Below are 19,136 nucleotides of genomic sequence, written 5' to 3'. Positions count from 1 at the left end.
GAACCCGGGACCTTTCAATCCTCAGGCCGACACTCTAGCCTAGGGGTGTCGAACTCAATCAGAGAAGGGGTCAAAATCTAAAATCCAGCCTAAATTGCGGGCCGAATGGTTTACTGAACAGTCATAAACTGTCATTGTGATGGAAACGCAGCGGAGTGCAGTGATGACAGCGCGGTGCGGGCCACATTGCAAGGCCTGGCGGGACGGATTTGGCCCACGGGCCTTGTGTTTGACACATGTGCCTGAGTCTAGCCACTTAGCCAAACTGGTTTCGGCGAACTATAAACTTCTTAAGGGCAGTCTTTTTCTCAGTCGTTATCTAGCATAAGGGTTTGGCATGGCATAAGGACTCATAAGCCAGTGAGGGTTAACTATAGGCAATGATTATTGGAAAAACATTTGATGGGTCAAAAAGAGGCGGAGAAAAAAATACCAGAACACATGGTTTGACACATGGTCTAACAACGGGAAAGAATATTTTTAATTAAGGCTGTCCCAGAAAATCTAGAACATATGGTTACTGTTTTTACAGGCCAAGAAAATCCTAATTGACCAATCCCAGGTAGACAAGAAACAACCACCATCTGAGAAGCTGCTGAACTATTTCCCAACTGTCTCCAGTTAATGTTCTTGGTAAAGGTTTTTGCTAATCCTTCCAGAGGAAAGGTCAGTGCCTGAACAACAAAAGACATGCTAGAGAATTTACACTCAGATTTCTTAAATTACATTCTTTAATATTCTCTCAATGGCCTCAAATAATTTTTGTAGTGGGCAGGATATGAATAATGAATGCAAAAATGTTTCTACGACCTAAGTTAACAAATAAAATCCAATTTAAAGTTGGATTTCTGTGAGAAAAAGAGGACATCCACACCCCAAGAAGTTCTCAGGCACCTTATAGAGCCCTCATTTATATTGAAAAATATATTTTAAAATAACAAGATTGTTATATGTAATTTTGTTCTTGACTTCCCTGATGTCTTGCTGATTTTCTTGCTATTTTAATAGCTTGCTGTCTGAAATAAAATTCATGGCAGATATTTCATTATCCAGTTTTGCAATTTAATTATCTTAGCAATTATTGGGAAAATGTACAGTTTTAAGGGCTTAAACTCAAGTCTTGGCAGGTTAAAGCATTTTTCATTTCACCTTTCAGTGAATCCCAGAGCTCAGAGATCAGTTGCCAACTCATTCTGAATATTATCAAGTAAATGCACATTTTCCTGCTTTTATGGTCAGTGAGTATATTGACCAATATGATGTTGTAATCACTGTTAAAACAAAAAAGCCACACATTTTAACAATTCTGTTGTTTCTAAAACAAAATCTTATATGGATGTATTCTTTATAAAGGCAAAAATGTATGTTCTGAATCAGATTTCCTGGCTACTAGAGGTGTTGTATTATATGTTTTGTTTTGTTTTTCAATCTTCCATTATTATTTCAGGTCTCAACTTTCATTAGAATTGTTCAAAAAGGGGAAACACTGAAACACAGCAATAGAGAGGAAATGCTTTGTAACCATTAAAAAAAAAATTGTATTCAGCCTTAAAAAACACATTCTAGGACATGGATAATCTTGAAGACGTTATGCCAAATGAAATAAGCCAGACACAAAAGGACAAATACTATGTTATTCCACTTATATGAGATATCTAGAGTAGTTAAATTCAAAGAGACAGGAAATAAAATGGTGGTTGCCCAAGGGAGGGGATGAGAAGGGAATAGGGAGTTATTTATTTAATGGTTATAGATTTTCAGTTTTGTTCCTGTGACAAAAGTTCTGGAGATGGAGAGTGGTGATGCTTACATAACAATGTGAATGTATTTCATGTCACCGATCTGTACACTTAAAAATTATTAAGATGGTAAATTTTGTGTTATGTATATTTTTCCAAAATGTTTAAATTAAAAATTTAATTATGAATAAACTTCTAAATATTCATATCACCATTTAGTTATCTAAATAAAAATTCTCTGTCCCAATTCCCAAACCTAGGTCTAAAGTTGATGAATTATCCTTTGGAGAATTTACTCAAATCCTAAGTAGGCAATAAATGCAGATGGTGACAATGGTATGACAGTGTTTTCTTTGTCTCCTTTCATAAGTAAATATCAATACATTTTAATATTATTTAAATATAATAATAGTTAAATTCCCCGAGTATTTACTATATTCTGAATACTAGTCAAAGTATTAAAATCTAGCAACCTTAAGATTTTAGAAAATTAGATATGAGAAAACTAGACTCAGAGAAATCATTTGATCTCCATGGCCAGCTACTAAGTGATAGATGTGTGATATTAAATCATGCCAGCCTGGCTCCAGGGCCCACACTTGAAAGCAATAGTCTAAAGCAAAGTTTTGGAAAACAATGAAGCCCAGTTAAGTTCTACGTACTATTTTCATGGATATAATCTCTTTGCTTACTCTTTCATTTCTTGAATAAAAATTCATTAAGCACTTACTATATTCCAGGTAATCTCTAGCCAAGTGCTAGAGATTAATAAAACTATAAGACATGATCTTTAGTCCAATAAAGAGAGAGAGAAATGAAAGGTACACGAGAAAGAATTCTGTCAGGTCACAAAGAAGGCTCAGTTCTACCTGCAGTAGGGCACTGTTTTTACCCTTTGTATTCTGAGAAACATTTCAACTCTTTAATTTCACTGGTATGACATGTAAGTATTGTAGATTGGACATGCTTTGTAACCATTAAAATAAAAAAATGTAAAATAAGTATCAGAAGATATTGAGGTTACAAGATACAAGACAATAGAAAATACTCAAGATACATTAACCACAAGGTGGAGACCACCTAGAAAGGCTAAGTTACAAGGTTGAGAAGATTAGGAGAAAAAAGTAATTTTAAAAAACCACTAAGTATTATTTACTGTTTATAGCAGGATAAACTACAAAAGAATTTAGGTCACATGCTTTACTACTAAGGATCCTGCAATCTAACAGGGAAAAAAAGAGGTATAAGTAAGAAACATTTGTAAAGCAATAATTCATGTGGACAAATTACCATAACATAAAAGATACATAGGTAATAATCAGGGACTAGACAGAGGAATAAAAACAATAAGATTCCAGAGGTTTGGGGTTTCATTTGGAAGAAAAGGAGGGATAATGTAGGGAAGAGGAAAAGGGGCATTGCAACCTGGGAAGACCAACAACAAAGCTCTGGAGATTGGAACAAACTGAATCCCATAAGACTCACATGAGAACTTTAAGAAAAAGCAAGCAGTGAGAGTGACTGTCCTATAGGTGACTGACTGTTCACAGATGGCATGGAGGGTCCAGGGGAATAAGAGGTACTACAAGTTCATGGAAGAACACCTAAAACTATACTTCCAAGTCATACAAATTTAATTTTGCTAGTCATTGAAAGGGGAATCACTACAATTGTGTGGCTCCAGCTAGCCAAAGGCTGAATTTCAAATAGGTCAATTACTTCCCTTACTAGAAGCCCAGTACACAAAATTCGTGCATGGGGGTGTGTGTCCCTCAGCCCAGCCTGCACTATCTCCAATCTGGGACCCCAAGAGGGATGTCTGACTGCCCATTTAGGCCCAATCCTACCAACTTCTCATTTAGGCCTGATCTCACCGCTAACTGTCCTACCAGGATCAGCCCTAAATGGACAATTGGATATCACTCTCACAATCCAGGATTGCTGGCTCCCAGCTGCTCTCCTGCCTGCCTTCCTGATTGCCCCTAACCACTTCTGCCAGCCAGCCTAATCATCCCCTAAACACTCCCCTGCCAGCCTTATTGATGCCTAACTGCTCCCCTGCCAGCCTGTTTGCCCCTAAACTGCCCTCCCCTGCAGGCCTGGTCATCCCTAACTGCTCTCCCCTACAGGCCTGGTCCCTCCCAACTGCCCTCCTCTGCTGGCCATCTTGTGGTGGCCATCTTGTATCCACATGGGAGTAGCCATCTTGTGTTGGACTGATGGTCAATTTGCATATTACTCTTTTATTAGATAGGATAGAAGCCTGGTGCATGGATGGGGGCTGGCTGGCTTTCCATGAAGGGTGTCCCAGATCAGGGTGGGGATTCCCTTGGGGCGTGCAGTGGCCTGGGTGAGGGGGCTGTCGACCCAAGCAGAAGCTCTAGTATCTGAGATTTATTTGTCTTCTATAATTGAAACTTTGTAGTGTTCAGAGGAGGCCAGGGAAGGCCAGGGTGGGCAGAAAGGTTGGCTTCCTCTATTGCTGGGGAAACCCAAGCCTCCTGCTCACTCTGTGGCTGCAGCCTTTTTTTGGGGATTTATTTATCTTCTATAATTGAAACTTTGTAGCCTTGAGCAGCAACCAAGGCCAGGAAGCTTGGCATCCTCCATCGCCAGGGGAAACCCAAGCCTCCTGATCTCTCCAGCTCCGTGGCTGCCATCATTTTTGTTGGGATTTATATATCTTCTATCATTGAAACTTTGTAACCTTCATTGGAGTCCAGGGCCTGCCAGGGTATGCGGGAAGCTTGGCTTCCTCTATTGCCAGGGAAACACAAGCCTCCTGCTCCCTCCAGCTCTGTGCCGCAGCCATCTTGGTTGGTTAATTTGCATACTCACTCCTGATTGGCTGGTGGGTATGGCTTGTGGGTGTAGTGAGGTGTACTCAATTTGCATATTGCTCTTTTATTAGATAGGTTTAAATTGTCAGCAAACAGAAGGCCTCTAAGTTGTCACAGAGCACTCAATCTTGACTCTGAACTAGACATTGGATATCTGACAAGAGCTAAGTCTGAACACAGTGTGGGAAAGGAGTCAAAATGGAAAGTCTGCTTTTCAATGTCTAATAATAGCAGGTCTCACATATTTCACTCAGCACTTTTCACCAGATACTATTCTAAGGGTTCTCCCTAGATTCACTTCTTTCATCTTCACAGTCCTGCTGGAGGTGGAAAGTGCTGCTGCTGCTGCTGCCAGAGTCCAGGCCTTAAGCCACCACTACTCTGTCTTTTCAAAGAATTAGGTAAAATTCTGTCTGTTCTTGGAACAGAGGGGCAATTAGTTGTACATATAAATGCAATATAACAAACATTTTCCAACTGTGATCTATCCAGCTTCCAGAATCTGTTTTATTTTTAATGAATTTACTTATAGCCTGCCTCAGCCAGGAAGGATTTGAGACCAAAAGAAATATAGGAAGTAGAATCTGAATGAGGTAGATTCTATATATAGTATCATAAAGGAATATTCTTCTGAAATTTGAAAATGGTTAACAATGAACCCACAGAAAAGATATTAGACTGGACAGAACTTGTTCCTCAGACCTCTGTTCATTTATTAATATAACTGTAGAGACTTAGAACCTCCTTGGGAATCAAGATATATGTTCATCTTGGAAATCAGCATGTGTCAATTCATGAACCAATCTATGCCCTGACAGATAATGAATGACTTTGTAATATCAGGCATGAAAGAATAAATATTCATTTTCTGACACTCAGAAGATAAGGTAAATTTAAAATGTCAGTCACATTTCATCATAACTGATGAAAAGTTGTTTGGTTCCTGTTAACCTGTTAAATAAAGAAGCTAAAAACATAAGAACACACAGAAAAAGACTAAGAGTAGCAAGCATTATAGTACGGTATAAGCAACACTGTTCCCTAGGCACAGCCAGTAGTGTTTGGAGTGCAATGATAATGGTGATGGTTGGCGCACAGCTTTCCCAGTCCTGGTGCAATTGCATTTGTTATATGTTATAGGCTGAGTTGTGTCTAAGCCAAATTCATACGATGAAGTTCTAACCTCATCACACTCAACCCCTCAGAAAGTGATTCATTTGGAGATAAGATCTTTAAAGGAGTAAGTCAACAGAAATGAGGTCATTAGGGTAGGCCAGAATCCAATATGATTGGTGTCCTTATAAAAACAGAAAATTTGGACCCACACACGCATGCAGTTTGATGATGTGAAGACACAGGCAGATGTCTGTCTACAAGCCAGGGAAAGATACCTTGGAAAAAACCAGCTCTGCTGACATCTTGATCTTGAACTTCTAACCTCCAAAATTGTGAGAAAATTAATTCCTGTTCTTTTAAGCCACTCAGTCTGTGGAGCTTAGTAAGACAGCCTAGAAAACGAATGCCCTATACCTTCACTAGGCTGTAAGCTCGCTGAGGGCTGGCCTGTGTCGGGATGTCTTCTCTACCCTTGTATCCCAAGTACATATCATGGGCTCAATGCACAGGAGATGCTTAATAAATATTGTTGAAGGAATAGCCGGCTGTAGCTGGATGTCTGGTCCATTTTACTAGAGTATAGGCTTATAATCTTTACTAAAAATGACAAAACGGAACTTTTTCTCTTTACAAAAGTATAATTTATATTCAGCTTTTTAAAAACGATGCCCTTCTAACTCTGGCCGATTAGTTGGTTAAGCATCATGTGAATCATGAGATTTAATGGGTTGAAAATTGTCCCATGCACCAAAAGGTCACCAGGTTCAATTCGCAGTCATGGCACATACCTGGGTTTTGAGTTCCATCCCTGGTCAGGGTGCATGCAGGAGACAGCCAATTGATGTTTCTTTCTCTCTCCCTCCCTTTCTCTCTCACTAACCATAAATTAAAAACATATTTAAAAAATAAATGATGCCCATCTATTGTGAAAAATAGAGAGCAATATAAAAAAGAGAAAATAATCACTTATGACCCTGCTCTTACAGATATCCACTTTAAACTTTGACATTTTCTAGTCTTTTTCTATATATATTTTAACACAGTGGAATAATACTGCATCACTTGTCACATTTTCCCCAAATCATTAAAAATTCTTCATTAACATTTTAAATGCCTATAAAATTTATAATATGTGTATCTTTCATAATGAAAATTCTCATTTTTAGACATTCAGATGTTTTTACTTTTTTTCATCATAATTAGCACTGCAATCTTTGTGTGAAAACATTTTTATCCACTTTTCTAAATTCTTTAAAGAATAACATCATAGCACTATAATTATTGATTGAGAATGTATGGCCATTTGAATCAATTATTAAGACAATTGATTGCTTTCTGAAAAATAAACCAATTTTTACTCCATAAGCAGTCCATGAGATTTCTCATCACACTTTACCCTTAAATATAATTGCTACTAATCTTGTTAATTTGATAAAATAAAATGGCATCTGAGTGTCATTTTAATTTTCATTCCTTGAACATTAATGTAGTTTTCCTTTCCCTCCACCATTAGCCATTATAATTTTGTCTTTTTAATTGCCTGTGTGTGCCTTTGAAAGAGGCTTTTCTGATGTAGCTTTCTAGCCAGGCCCCTACTGCAATACTGCGTCCTTCAAGAGGCCTCTACTTGTAAGTTAATTAGGTGACACATCCTAGGGCTGTCCCAGAATTTTACTGGCTGCTACACTGTAATGAAGTCCTTGCTCTTCTGAACAGACAGAGAAACTTGTCCCAATTATTCACCTCCTACTAACAAAAATTTTATACCTCAGAATCCAAGATGGCTGCTCGGGTAGGCAACTAGCCACAGCTGCACACAACAATTTCAACAAAATACAACTAAAATATAAAATGGACATTACCCAGAACTACAGGAAAGTCGACTGACTGGAAATTCTACAACGAGAAGCAAGGAGAAAACCAGAAGGAGGCGCGGAGGAGCTGTAAAAGCCCAAGGTACAGAGACACGCGGCGCGCGGAGAGGACAGAACCGGAGAGGAGGGAGGCCGAGTGTCTGGCTGGCGGTCCCAAGCGAGAAGGAGAGAAAAGTTCCGACTGTGCTGGGCCCAGCTCCAACTGCTCTGAACCCCAATTCTAGGCCAGACCCCGGGGACCCAGGCTCATCCATAGGGAGCTGGGCTGTAAGGCGGAGCCCCGAGGAAGCGGGGAAAGGAGGTCCCGGAGGCGCGCACATTGCGTGCAGAGAAGGGCCGGCCGGCTGTGCCGCGGGATTGCCCTGACAGGAAGGAGACAGGGGCTCCAGACTGCTCTGAACGCCACCTCCAATCCCACGACCAACTGAACTGAACCCCAATACCGGACTCATTGGGGAAGAGCATAGACAGTTTGGCAGCAGGCGAAAATCGAGGGCACCTTTCTCTCAGAGGCGCTCACAACAAGTACTGAAGGACCCTGAGTCTCAGGAGTCACATAGGGCGGGGCTGACGGAAGCCAAGGCTGTAGGCTCCACCCTGAAACCCTGCCCCATCAGGAAAGCTGCCTGTGAAAATGCCTAAACCAAATAGATCACAAACGAAAGAAATGGAGGACAAAAAGCGACTGGATATAGAGTTCAAAACCACACTTATAAGGTTGTTCAAGAATCTCCTAGAAAAGGCCGATAAAATAAACAAGACCTATGAGGATATGAAAAGGGATCAACTAGAAATAATAAGGGATCAACAAGAAATAAAGAATACATTGTCTGAAATAAAAAATATTTTATGGAGTCCTAAAAACAGAATGGAAGATCGCAAGAATCAAGTCAAAGATTTGGAACATAAAGAGCCAGAAGACACTCCTCCGCAGACGCAAGAAGACCAGAGAATCCAGAAAGTTGAAGATAATGTAAGAAACCTCTGGGACAACTTCAAGCGAACCAACATCAGAATTATGGGGGTCCCAGAAGATGAGAGAGAGCAAGATATCAAAAACATACTGAAAGAAATAGTGACAGAAAACTTTCCCCACCTGGTGAAAGAATTAGACTTACAAGTCCAGGAAGTGCACAGAACTCCAAACAAAAGGAATCCAAAGAGGACCACACCAAGACAAATCATAATTAAGATTCCAAGAGCAAAAGACAAAGAGAGAATATTAAAAGAAGCAAGAGCAAAGAAGGTAGTTACCTATAAAGGAGCACCTATACGATTGTCAGCTGATTTCTCAACAGAAACCATGCAGGCCAGATGGGAATGGCAAGAAATATTCAAGGTGATGAATAGCAAGAACCTACAACCAAAGATAATCTATCCAGCAAAGCTATCACTTAGATTCGAAGGTCAGATAAAGAGCTTCACTAATAAAAAAAAGCTAAAGGAGTTCATCACCACCAAACCAGAATTATATAAATTGCTGAAGGGGGTTCTTTCAGAAGAGAAAGTAAATAAAGATAAAAATTATGAACAACAAATACGTAACTATCAACAAGTGAATCTAAAAACCAAGGAAACTAAAAAAAAAAAAAAAAAAAAAAAAAATCTGAGGAACAATATTAACTGTTGAATATAATAGAATCAGAGGTATGAAAGGGGAGTGAACTGTTTATTCTTGGGGAAAAGGGGAGAGGGGGATGTGGGAAGAGACTGAACATAAACTATGCACCTATGGATGAGGACAATTCGGGGTGGGGAAAGGGCAGAGGGTGGGGTGAGAAGGGGGGGGAAAGGAACATTTGTAATAATATGAACAATAAAAATTTATTTAAAAAAATTTTATACCTCAGGTGCATATGGATATATTTAATTTAACCATTTAAGTCTGAAAACAGTTTTCTTTGTGGAATGAAAATAAAGTTCTTGGCTGTGACCAAGAGCATTTTTTATGTCTATTGGCCATCTGTATGTCCACTTTGGAGAAGTATCTTTTCAGATCCTTTACCTATTTTTAATTGAATTATTTTGATGTTGAGTTTTATAAGTTCTTTATAAATTTTGGATATTAACCCCTCATCAAATGTATCATTGGTGAATATGTCCTCCCATTCAGTATATTGTTTTTAATTTTGTTGATGGTTTCCTTTTCTGTGCAAAAATTTTTTGGTTTGATATGGTCCTATTTTTTTATTTTGTTTCCCTTGCTCCAGGAACTATATCAGAAAAAATATTGCTTGAGAAATGCAAATTAAAACCACAGTGAGATATCACCTCTCACCTGTCAGAATGGTTATCACCAACAAATCAACAAACAGCAAGTGTTGGCAAGGATGTAGAGAAAAGGGAACCTCATGCACTGTTGATGGCAATGCAGATTGGTGTAGCCACTGTGGAAAGCAGTATGGAGTTACCTCAAAAAATTAAAAATGAAAGTGCTTTATGATCCACCAACTCAGCTTTGGGAAATTTATTCAAAGAAACCCAAAACACGAATTCAAATGAATATATGCACCCCTATGTTCATGGCAGCATTAGTTACAATAGCCAAGATTTGGAAACAACCCAAGTATCCAACAGTAGATGAATGGGTAAAATAGCTATGCTACATTTACTGTACACAATGGAATACTACTTGGCTGTAGATAGGAAGAAATTTTTACCCTTTGCAACAGCATGGCTAGACCTGGAGAACATTATGCTATGTAAAATAAGCCAGTTAGAGAAAGACAAGTATCATATGATTTCAATTATATGTGGAATTTAATGAACAACTGAACTAATAAGCAAAATAGAAACAAACTTGCCTGCCGGTTTGGCTCAGTGTATAGCGTGTTGACGTGCGAACGCCCAGGTTCAATTCCGGTCAAGGGCACATACTGTGCCTTGGTTGCAGGCTCTGGTTGGAGCTTCTGTGGGAGGCAACTGATTTCTGTGTCTCTCTCATGTAGATGTTTCTTTCTGTCTCTACTCTCCTCTCCACTCTCTCTAAAAATCAATGGAAACTTGTCCTCAGGTGAGGATTATCAAAACAAACAAACAAAAAATAGAGACAGACTCATAGAGAGCAGGCAGACAGCTCTGGGGGGAGGAAGTGTGGAAGATTTTTTGGGAGAGGGTTGATCAAAAAAAGAAAAAGAGAAAGAACTTATGTACACAGACAACAGTGTGGTGATTGAGGGGGTAAGGAGGCGTGGGTGGAAATGGAAGATGGCAGAGGGGGGATAAATGGTGATGGAAAACATTATCAAAAAGTTCACACTTAAGAAAACAATGAAATTTTTGTGAGGAAGGCATGTAGCAATACAATTTTAGTTTAAATGCTCATATTTCTTAGCTGCATTTATTAAATTCAGGCCACAGAGGAAATTAAAAATACATATATTTGTCAACTGATTTATCCTAAAATTTGCATCTATAGTAGAACAAAATGTTGTGCCTTGAATAAACCTTATAGGTCTCTAATCAAATGTATACGGTATATGTTCAACATTATTATTTTTTAAATAAGTGGTGGTAAGTGATAGAGCTCAGTTTTGGAGAAATTGGTTAGATCGGTTATATTTTGCAGAGATATTGGTGATAATGAATACCTGAGGGGAGCCAGTCAAGTATCCTATATAATAAAGAGAGAATATGCAAATTGACTGATGCCATAACAAGGTGGCTGCACCCACAGCAGAGGCTGAGTTCCCATAATGAGCCTTAACAAGCAGTCAGCAGGGACCTGGGGCTGTGTGGTGCTGGACCGGGCAGAGGACCTCAGGCCACGCCCCCCGCCCTGGTGCCTGGCTGGGGGACCTCAGGCCATGCTTCCCGCCCGGCAGAGCCACACCCTCCGCCCTAGTGCTGGACCAGAGGACCTCAGGCTGTGCCTCACACCCCAGTGCCAGGCCGTGGGACCTGAGGCCGTTCCCCCTGCCCATGGAGCTTTATGGGGGACCTCAGGCTGTGCACCCCACCCTTGAGCTGGGCTAGGGAACCTGAGGCTGCACCCACACCTGGCAGGGCTTGACGGAGGAAACTCAGGTCACACCCCCTGGCCCAGGCCAGGGGACCTGAGGGCATGCTCCCTGCCCATGAGGCTTGACAGGGGTGGGGCTGGTTGGGGCTGGATCTAGCCCAATGGGTGTGGGGCCAGCTGAATCTGATCCTCTCGCCATTTCAAGGTACACATGGGTGAGTGGGGACTTGATTCTAGTTCCCATGGCACACCCCAGACTCTGACAGAAGGAATATTTTCATATACATTTTAGTAATTTTCTTTCATCTCTGACATGTCTATTATAGAGAAAGGGCAAATAGCAATATTAAAATATTTCCTCTAATTATAATAATTCCCTTTTAATGTGCACAAATTTTGTGCACCAGGCCACTAGTTATGAAATAAAGATCATGCAGCTCTTAATGCTTTAATCTGCTTATTTATCTCCTCACTTAGCTGATCTTCACTATCCTTTCTCTTTGACTCTTAGTCACTGTGGAAGGGGAGCCCTTTGCCTTTCCAAGAATAACCCCTGCCCGCCCTTCTTCATCCTGGCCCCTCACACCTCCGGATGTCATCTGTTTCTTCCCTGTCTTGCGATGTCATCCCTCCCTCTCCATCTGTTCCTCAAGCTAAAAATACATTCCACTTTCCTTTTCCTTAAAAAAAAAAAAAAAAAAAAAAAAAAAAAAGGCTTCATTCTAGGTTCTCTGAGCTAACATTATCCTATTTGTCCCCTTTTTAAACTCCTTGAAATGTACACTGTGTTTTTCTTTTCCTCCAATTTCCTTCCTACCCACGTGTGAAGGTAGGTGCTGCTTTAACTCCACCCCACCTCCAACTGGGTTTGCCTGTTTTTGGACTTTGTATAAATGGATTCATAGTGTGTATCTTTTGTGTCTGGCTTCATTTTATGCATTGATTCTTTTTTATTGTGGTAAATATATGTAACAAAATTTACCATTCTAATCATTTTAAGTATTTGTGCAACAGCATCAATTATATGCACATTGTTGTGCAATCATCACCACCATTCATTTCCAGAACTTTCCCGTCTTCCCAAACTGAAACTCTATACACATTAAACAATAAAGTCCCCGTTCTCTCCTCCCCTCCAGCCCTAGTAACGTCTACTTTCTGTCTCTATGAATATGCCTATTCTAGGTAATTTAAATAAGTGGGACCATATAATATTTGTCCTTTTGTGTCTGGCTTAGCTTATTTCACTTAATATAATGTTTTTAAGATTCATCCATGCCAGATGAACTTCCTTCCTTTCTAAAACCAAACGATATTCCACTGTATGTATGTATCACATTCTGTTTATCCATCATCCACAATGAACATCCACTTTTTGGCTATTGTGAATAGTGCCACATGAATATTTGTATACAAATATCTGTTTGAGTTCCTGATTTCAATTCTTTTGAGTATATTCCTACGAGTAGAACTGCTGAATCATATGGTAATTCTGATACCGAAACTGGTGAGCAGGAATTTTTCCTGGAATTGTGTCTCGTGGAATTGAAGGATAAAGCCAAAACCAGAGGAGTTCAAACGAGGCAGGAGTTTATTGCAAACAAACACAGGCTCCCCACTCAGAGGGGATTCAAATGGGTTGCCCCTGAAGCTTTCTGCTCTTCCATTATGTCTGCTAAAGGCCTGCTAATCCTCTATCTGTGCTGCTCTCTGATTGACTTCTGGACTTTTTGCAACATTTTGTTTTGCACTTGCAAGAAAAACATCCTTGTTTAAAATACTCTGTTTTTCTGCCATACTGTTTTCTGCAAAACACATTTTTTGTTTGTTTCAGCTAGCTCCACTATTCCTCCTGTTTCCACCCCTAACCTTATCTAATTCTGCTTTTTAACTCCTTTCAATTCTGATTAACATAGTGAGGAATTGCCAAACTGTTTTTCCACAGTGGTTGAACCATTTTACATTCCCAGAGAAGCCTTTCTCTACATTCTTGCCAACACTTGCCCTTAAAAAAAAAAAAAAAAAAAAAAAAAAAAAAATCTTGCCATTTTAATAACAGTGAAGTGGTATCTCATTATGGTTTTGACTTACGCATTTATTTGTAAAATGCTCTCTGTCCTTGGTTCTTGACTTCATATTGGTTCCTTGTTTATTTTCATTCTCCTTGGCTGACTCCCCCTCCACTCTCAGCAGCGTTAGTGGATTTCCCAGGGCGCCTTCTCAGAATCTCTTGCTTTCTTTGCACACCTGCCCCTGGAGATTTTATCCACTCCCATGATGGAAGAATTATGGCCATACTGGTAACTATCAAATTTGTGTTTCTCTACTCAGGACCTCTCTCTGAGCACAGTATTAGCCTTTAAATCGTCACTTTTGGAAAATAAAAGAATGTGAAGTTTGAAACTTGGTAAAAATATAGACACAATAATCTTTGTTGAGGATGAATAGGATTGGGAGGAGAAAAGAAGGAAAGACTTCCATATTATTTTATTGTGGTAGAAAAACATAAAAAATGTAACACCATAATCATTGTTTTAGTGGATTTTAATTTTTTTTTTTAGAGCATTATCAGGTCACAGCAAAATAAATGGAAGTACAGAGCCTTCCCATTTACCCCCTGACTTAACCGTCTCCTCCACTATAAAACTCCTACACCAAATGAGAACATTTGTTGCAATCGACGAACCTACATTGACACATCATTGTCACCCAAAGGCCACAGTTTGCTTCTGTGGGTTCACTCTTGGTGTTTTACATTCTACGGGTTTGGACAAATATATGGTGACATGTATTCACCATTATAGACCTGGCCAGGTAGCTGTTGGTTAGAGCGTTGTCCCAATGCACCAAGGTTGTGGGTCCCCCCAGTACGGCACATACAAGAATCAACCAATGAATGCATAAATAAGTGGAACAACAAATTGATGTTTCTCTCTCTCTCTCTCTCTCTCAATAATTTTATATATATTTTATTGATTTTTTACAGGGAGGAAGGGAGAGGGATAGAGAGTTAGAAATATATATGAGTGAGAAACATTGATCAGCTGCCTCCTGCACACCCCCTACTGGGGATGTGCCCACAACCAAGGTACATACCCTTGACCGGAATCCAACCTGAAACCTTTCAGTCTGCAAGCCGACGCTCTATCCACTGAGCCAAACTGGTTTCGGCTCAATAATTTTTTTTTAAAAGAATTGATAAGCTGGGCTTTGTTAAAATTAAAAAGTTCTGTTTTCCAAAAGATGATGTCAAGAGAAACCACAGACTTGGAGAAAATATTTGTAAAAGATACATCTGATAAAGGACTCTCATCCAAAGTATACAAAGAACTCTTAAAACTCAACTATAGAAAAAACAAACAACCCAATTAAAAAGTGGACAATGACTTGAACAGACACCTTACCAAAGAAGATACACATGGCAAATAAACATACAAAAAGACACTCAACATAATATGTCATAAAGATATTGCAAATTAAAACAGCAGTAAGATACCACTATACACTTACAGGCTGACCATAATCTACTGTAACCATTTTTAAGTCTATAGTTTATCAATAGTATTGTTAAGTATATTCACATTGTTGGGCAACCAATTTCCGGAACTCTTTTCATTTGCAAAGCTGAAACTCTATATCATTTAACAATAGTCTGCATTTTCTCCCTCTTCTGTTCCCCTGGCAACAACCATTCTACTTTCTGTTTCTATTATGCTGACTGCGAAAGTATCTTATATAAGTAGAAGCATATTGTATTTGTCCTTTTGCAACTGGGCTTATTTCTTTTAGCATAATGTCTTCAAGGTCCATCCACGTCATTGCATGTGACAGGATTTCCCACATTTTAAAAATATATTTTTCATTATTGATAGTATTACAGATATCACCCATTCCCCTCCCCTTTTACCGGCTACCCACCCCCCAGGTTATTGCGTTTATTTGAAAAGCTATTAATGTTTCAATTAGGTGGTATATGTGGCACTAGTTGTTTGCCCCACCTGCTCCTCTCCTCCCATTATCTATTCCCCAGTCTTCCCTCTGGACTCTGAGTCTCAGCGGGCTCACCGCACACAGCACCTCACCCTTGCCCTCCGGTTTGTGATTGGGCCTGGCTAATGGGAAGCACCATCAGGAGACTTAGGGCAGGAGGTATTTACTGACTCCCTTACCCAAGCACTCCCTTCCTGCTTCATCAGCAGCTGCTCTTCATTCCTCTCCCTTCCTGCGGCTGCTAGTCCCTGCATGTTTCACTATCCCTCTTTTGTTTTTGTTGTTCTTTTAACCTCACCCATCCTTTTGCAGATAGTGTTTTATATTAATGTCTCTTCTTTAAACCCTTTGGGTAGGCCATCTGTTTACATTATTCCTGCTGTAATCCTGAGTTGGACACGCAGCTATAAAAAACATGAATGTCGTAGAAGTGAAAAATAAAAATTTGTGTCTAGCCCTGTATCTCTTCACTCCCTTTCATCCCATGTGCAATGGCCATTGCCATTTTTTGTTATTTTTATTTTGAGTTTTTTGTCCGGGAGGGTGAGCAGGTGGGATTGACTTGATTTCATTCTTTAGGTGAGCTTTAATTTGCCTCATACTATACTGTATGTTAAATCCCTCTCCTCTGCTGGTGACTGGTTCAGAAATCCAGGCCCATGCATAGGGGTGAGGTATTTATTTCCCTGTCCCAAGGACTGTGCTGAGAAAGGGCTCCTGAGTCACTGCCATGATCCAGTTCAGATCAGTGAGGTGCAAGGGGAAATTGCTGAGGTTTTTCCTCTTAAGAGAACCAGTTTGGGGAGTCAGCAGAGGAGGCTGAGCCAGGAGAATCAGGGAACAGAGAGTTGGGCTACTGGATTAAGACACTAAAGCCAACTCTAAACCCAACAGGCCTCTGCACTTTCAATTATGGGATCTAATAAATTTCATGCATTTCTATTTACTTGCAACATGAGCATCTTAACCAATGCATATAGTATATACTGCAAAACACACATACACAAATGGGATCATATCATAGATTTTTTTACTGCAAATTACTTTTTTCATTAATTCATATATTCCAGACATCTTTCCCAGATAAGCAGGCTTAGCTCTGATTCATTATTTTAAATACTGACAGTATTTTGTTGAAGGAAAGCATCATAGTTTATCCTTTCCCTTACTGAGATACATTTAGGTTGTTTGACAGTTTTCCTCTATATCAGACAATGGCACAATGACATGTATTTTGATGTGTCTAAATTAAAATGTACATAAGATAAGTTCCTACTAAAATTGTTTGGTCAGTAAGTCTGAGAATTTAAAATATTCATAAATACTGTTTATTGCCTTGCAAAAGGCTACATCAATTCCCAACCCCACTAAGAAAGCATGAAAATACTTATTTCCTCACACTCTGCCAACATTGGGTATTATTAAAATGTTGAATGTTTGGTAATCTGATAAAAATTATATTTCCTTAGTGTATTAATATTTTTATTTACAAGTGAAGTCAAAGTATATTTTTATAGTGGTAGTTATTTTTTTGTAAACTATTCATCTTCTTTGCCTACTTTTCTATTTAATTTCATTCTTCTTGTTGATTTGAAATAGCTTGTGGTAAAAAAAAAAAAAAGAAAAAGCTATTTATTATAGAAATTATAAATTTTATCTTGCTGCTTTTGTTACTCATTTTAATTTGTTTATGGTTCTTTTTCATGAGAAAGTTTAATGCAATCTAACATATTGATTCTTTCTTTTATCCTTTAAGGATATTGTTTTGTGCTAGAGTCTTTCCCTCACTCCAAGATTATCATTTCAATTCATTGAAGTTTCTTCCAGTAATTTTATGGACTCATTTTTGCATTTAAATCTCTAAGTGAAAAGATTTTGCTCTATAGAAATCTGTACTCTTCAATGCTTTTGTTACAATGAGCATAAGTTACTATTATAATTTTTTAAATACAGTCACTATCTAGTATAGTACTGATATATCTTTCTATGAAAATCTTTTAAAACAAAAACCAATAACAGATATAATTTGAAAAATAGCAATATGGGAAAAGAATGAAAGTAGGCTTGCCATATTTTGTTTTGAAATTTGAAAGATCACCATATGTGAGCCTCCCTCTGCTCTGCCTAAATTCCTCTTCCATGTGTACACACTGTTCAGCACATGAAGACTGCCAGCTTGTTATCGGTGGCCATCGACCATTGCTTCTTGGGCTTGACATCAATCCTACAGAAAAAAAGGAAGGAAAGTCAAGAGAACGAATAGCAGAGTAAGATGTAAGTAACCTTTTGGAAGCAGAGTCAGCATTTGTTGCCAGGCAGCAACAATTCTTTTTGAAATGTCTGAGCTACCCAATAGTGCAAGTTATTTCTTGACTCTGACCCCATAGAAGTTCTCCAATGCGACAGCCCTCTGAGTCCATAGCCCCAAAGTGTCTCCACTACACACAAAGTTAAGAACGCAGCTCTATGTACCGGGCCAGTGGCACAATGGATAACGCGTCTGCCTACGTATCAGAGGAACACAGTTCTGGAGCCAGACTACCTGGTTCACACTAGTCTCTGCACTTACCAGCTGTCACATTCCTTGAATATCCCTGTGTCTCAGTTTTCTCACCTATAAAAAGAAGATAATAATAATAATAATAATAACCTTACATAGATGATTACCTGAGTTAATACTTATAAAGCACTAATACAGTGTCTGGAATTTAATAGTGCTCAATGAATATTTGTCAGAGACTATTTAATTTTGAGCCACAATTCCATTGTAGACATCCAAAGGAAAAAAAGAAAGTTAGAAATTCCAGGATTTTCCAATTGTTCTTTGTTTGACAGGTTTGGGAAGATTGTGCAACTTCTGCCTTTCTACTTTGCTAAGCTATAAAATGTGGGCAATTAATTTCTTGTTACAATTAACTACTGCAGAAAATACGTGGTTTGAGAGCTATTATTATTTAAGTTGTTCTTGTTCACCTGACATAAGACAAGCTATTTTTTTCTCCAACTGACTCAATGATATATTCACTACTATTATATTGTGCAATAAAGTTAGAGAAAGTTATTGAACCATTTTAAACTTGTTTATTGATGCTGTTTATGTAATGGTGAAAAAATCTTAGTCACATAATAAGGCATTAGCACTGTAATAAAAAGAAAAGTTTCTTTCTTGGTAAATAATGCATCTGAGATGCGGGCTCACTTTAGAAAAGTACCTGCACATCTATGTATAGCTTAAGTTTTTTGAGGGGTTTTTTTGTTGTTGTTATTGTTGTTCAAAAATGTGTTACTACAATTAAAATACATTAATTTATTACTTTGCTCCTTTTTTGTGCAGTATGTTCTGCCTCTATCTGGTACACTCTCTTATGGCTGAATTCTTTGGATCATTCCTTACAGTTCACAAATTTATATTGTTACTTATTTGTTGTTTTATTTGATTTATCTACTAAGAACTTTCATTTCAGTGATCATATTTTTGTTTTCATGATTAACAAATTAACAAAAGATTCTTTAATTTAAAAACTGCCTGCTGTTATGATTGTCGTATCTTGTCATATTGCTGAGGTTATTGATTATAGTTCATTTAAAGTCGTATTTGCTTGATTAACTGTTTCCT

At 38.6% G+C, this 19,136-nt stretch overlaps 1 long non-coding RNA gene across 1 annotated transcript; it reads right to left on the bottom strand.

Moving 5' to 3' along the window:
- Positions 1-307: 307 nt before the first annotated feature.
- Positions 308-18,578, bottom strand: LOC118728287. The gene is made up of 3 exons (XR_004990853.2): positions 18,171-18,578; positions 17,619-17,744; positions 308-674 (listed from the first exon to the last, which is right to left on the bottom strand). It is a non-coding gene; the product is annotated as an uncharacterized LOC118728287 (long non-coding RNA).
- Between the last annotated feature and the right edge of the window lie 558 nt (positions 18,579-19,136).

Source organism: Pipistrellus kuhlii, unplaced genomic scaffold (assembly GCF_014108245.1).
Source record: "Pipistrellus kuhlii isolate mPipKuh1 unplaced genomic scaffold, mPipKuh1.p scaffold_m20_p_3, whole genome shotgun sequence".
Taxonomy (NCBI): Eukaryota; Metazoa; Chordata; class Mammalia; order Chiroptera; family Vespertilionidae; genus Pipistrellus; species Pipistrellus kuhlii.
The sequence above is the reverse complement of the archived record's forward strand: the minus strand, read 5'-3'. Positions and strand labels throughout refer to the sequence as shown.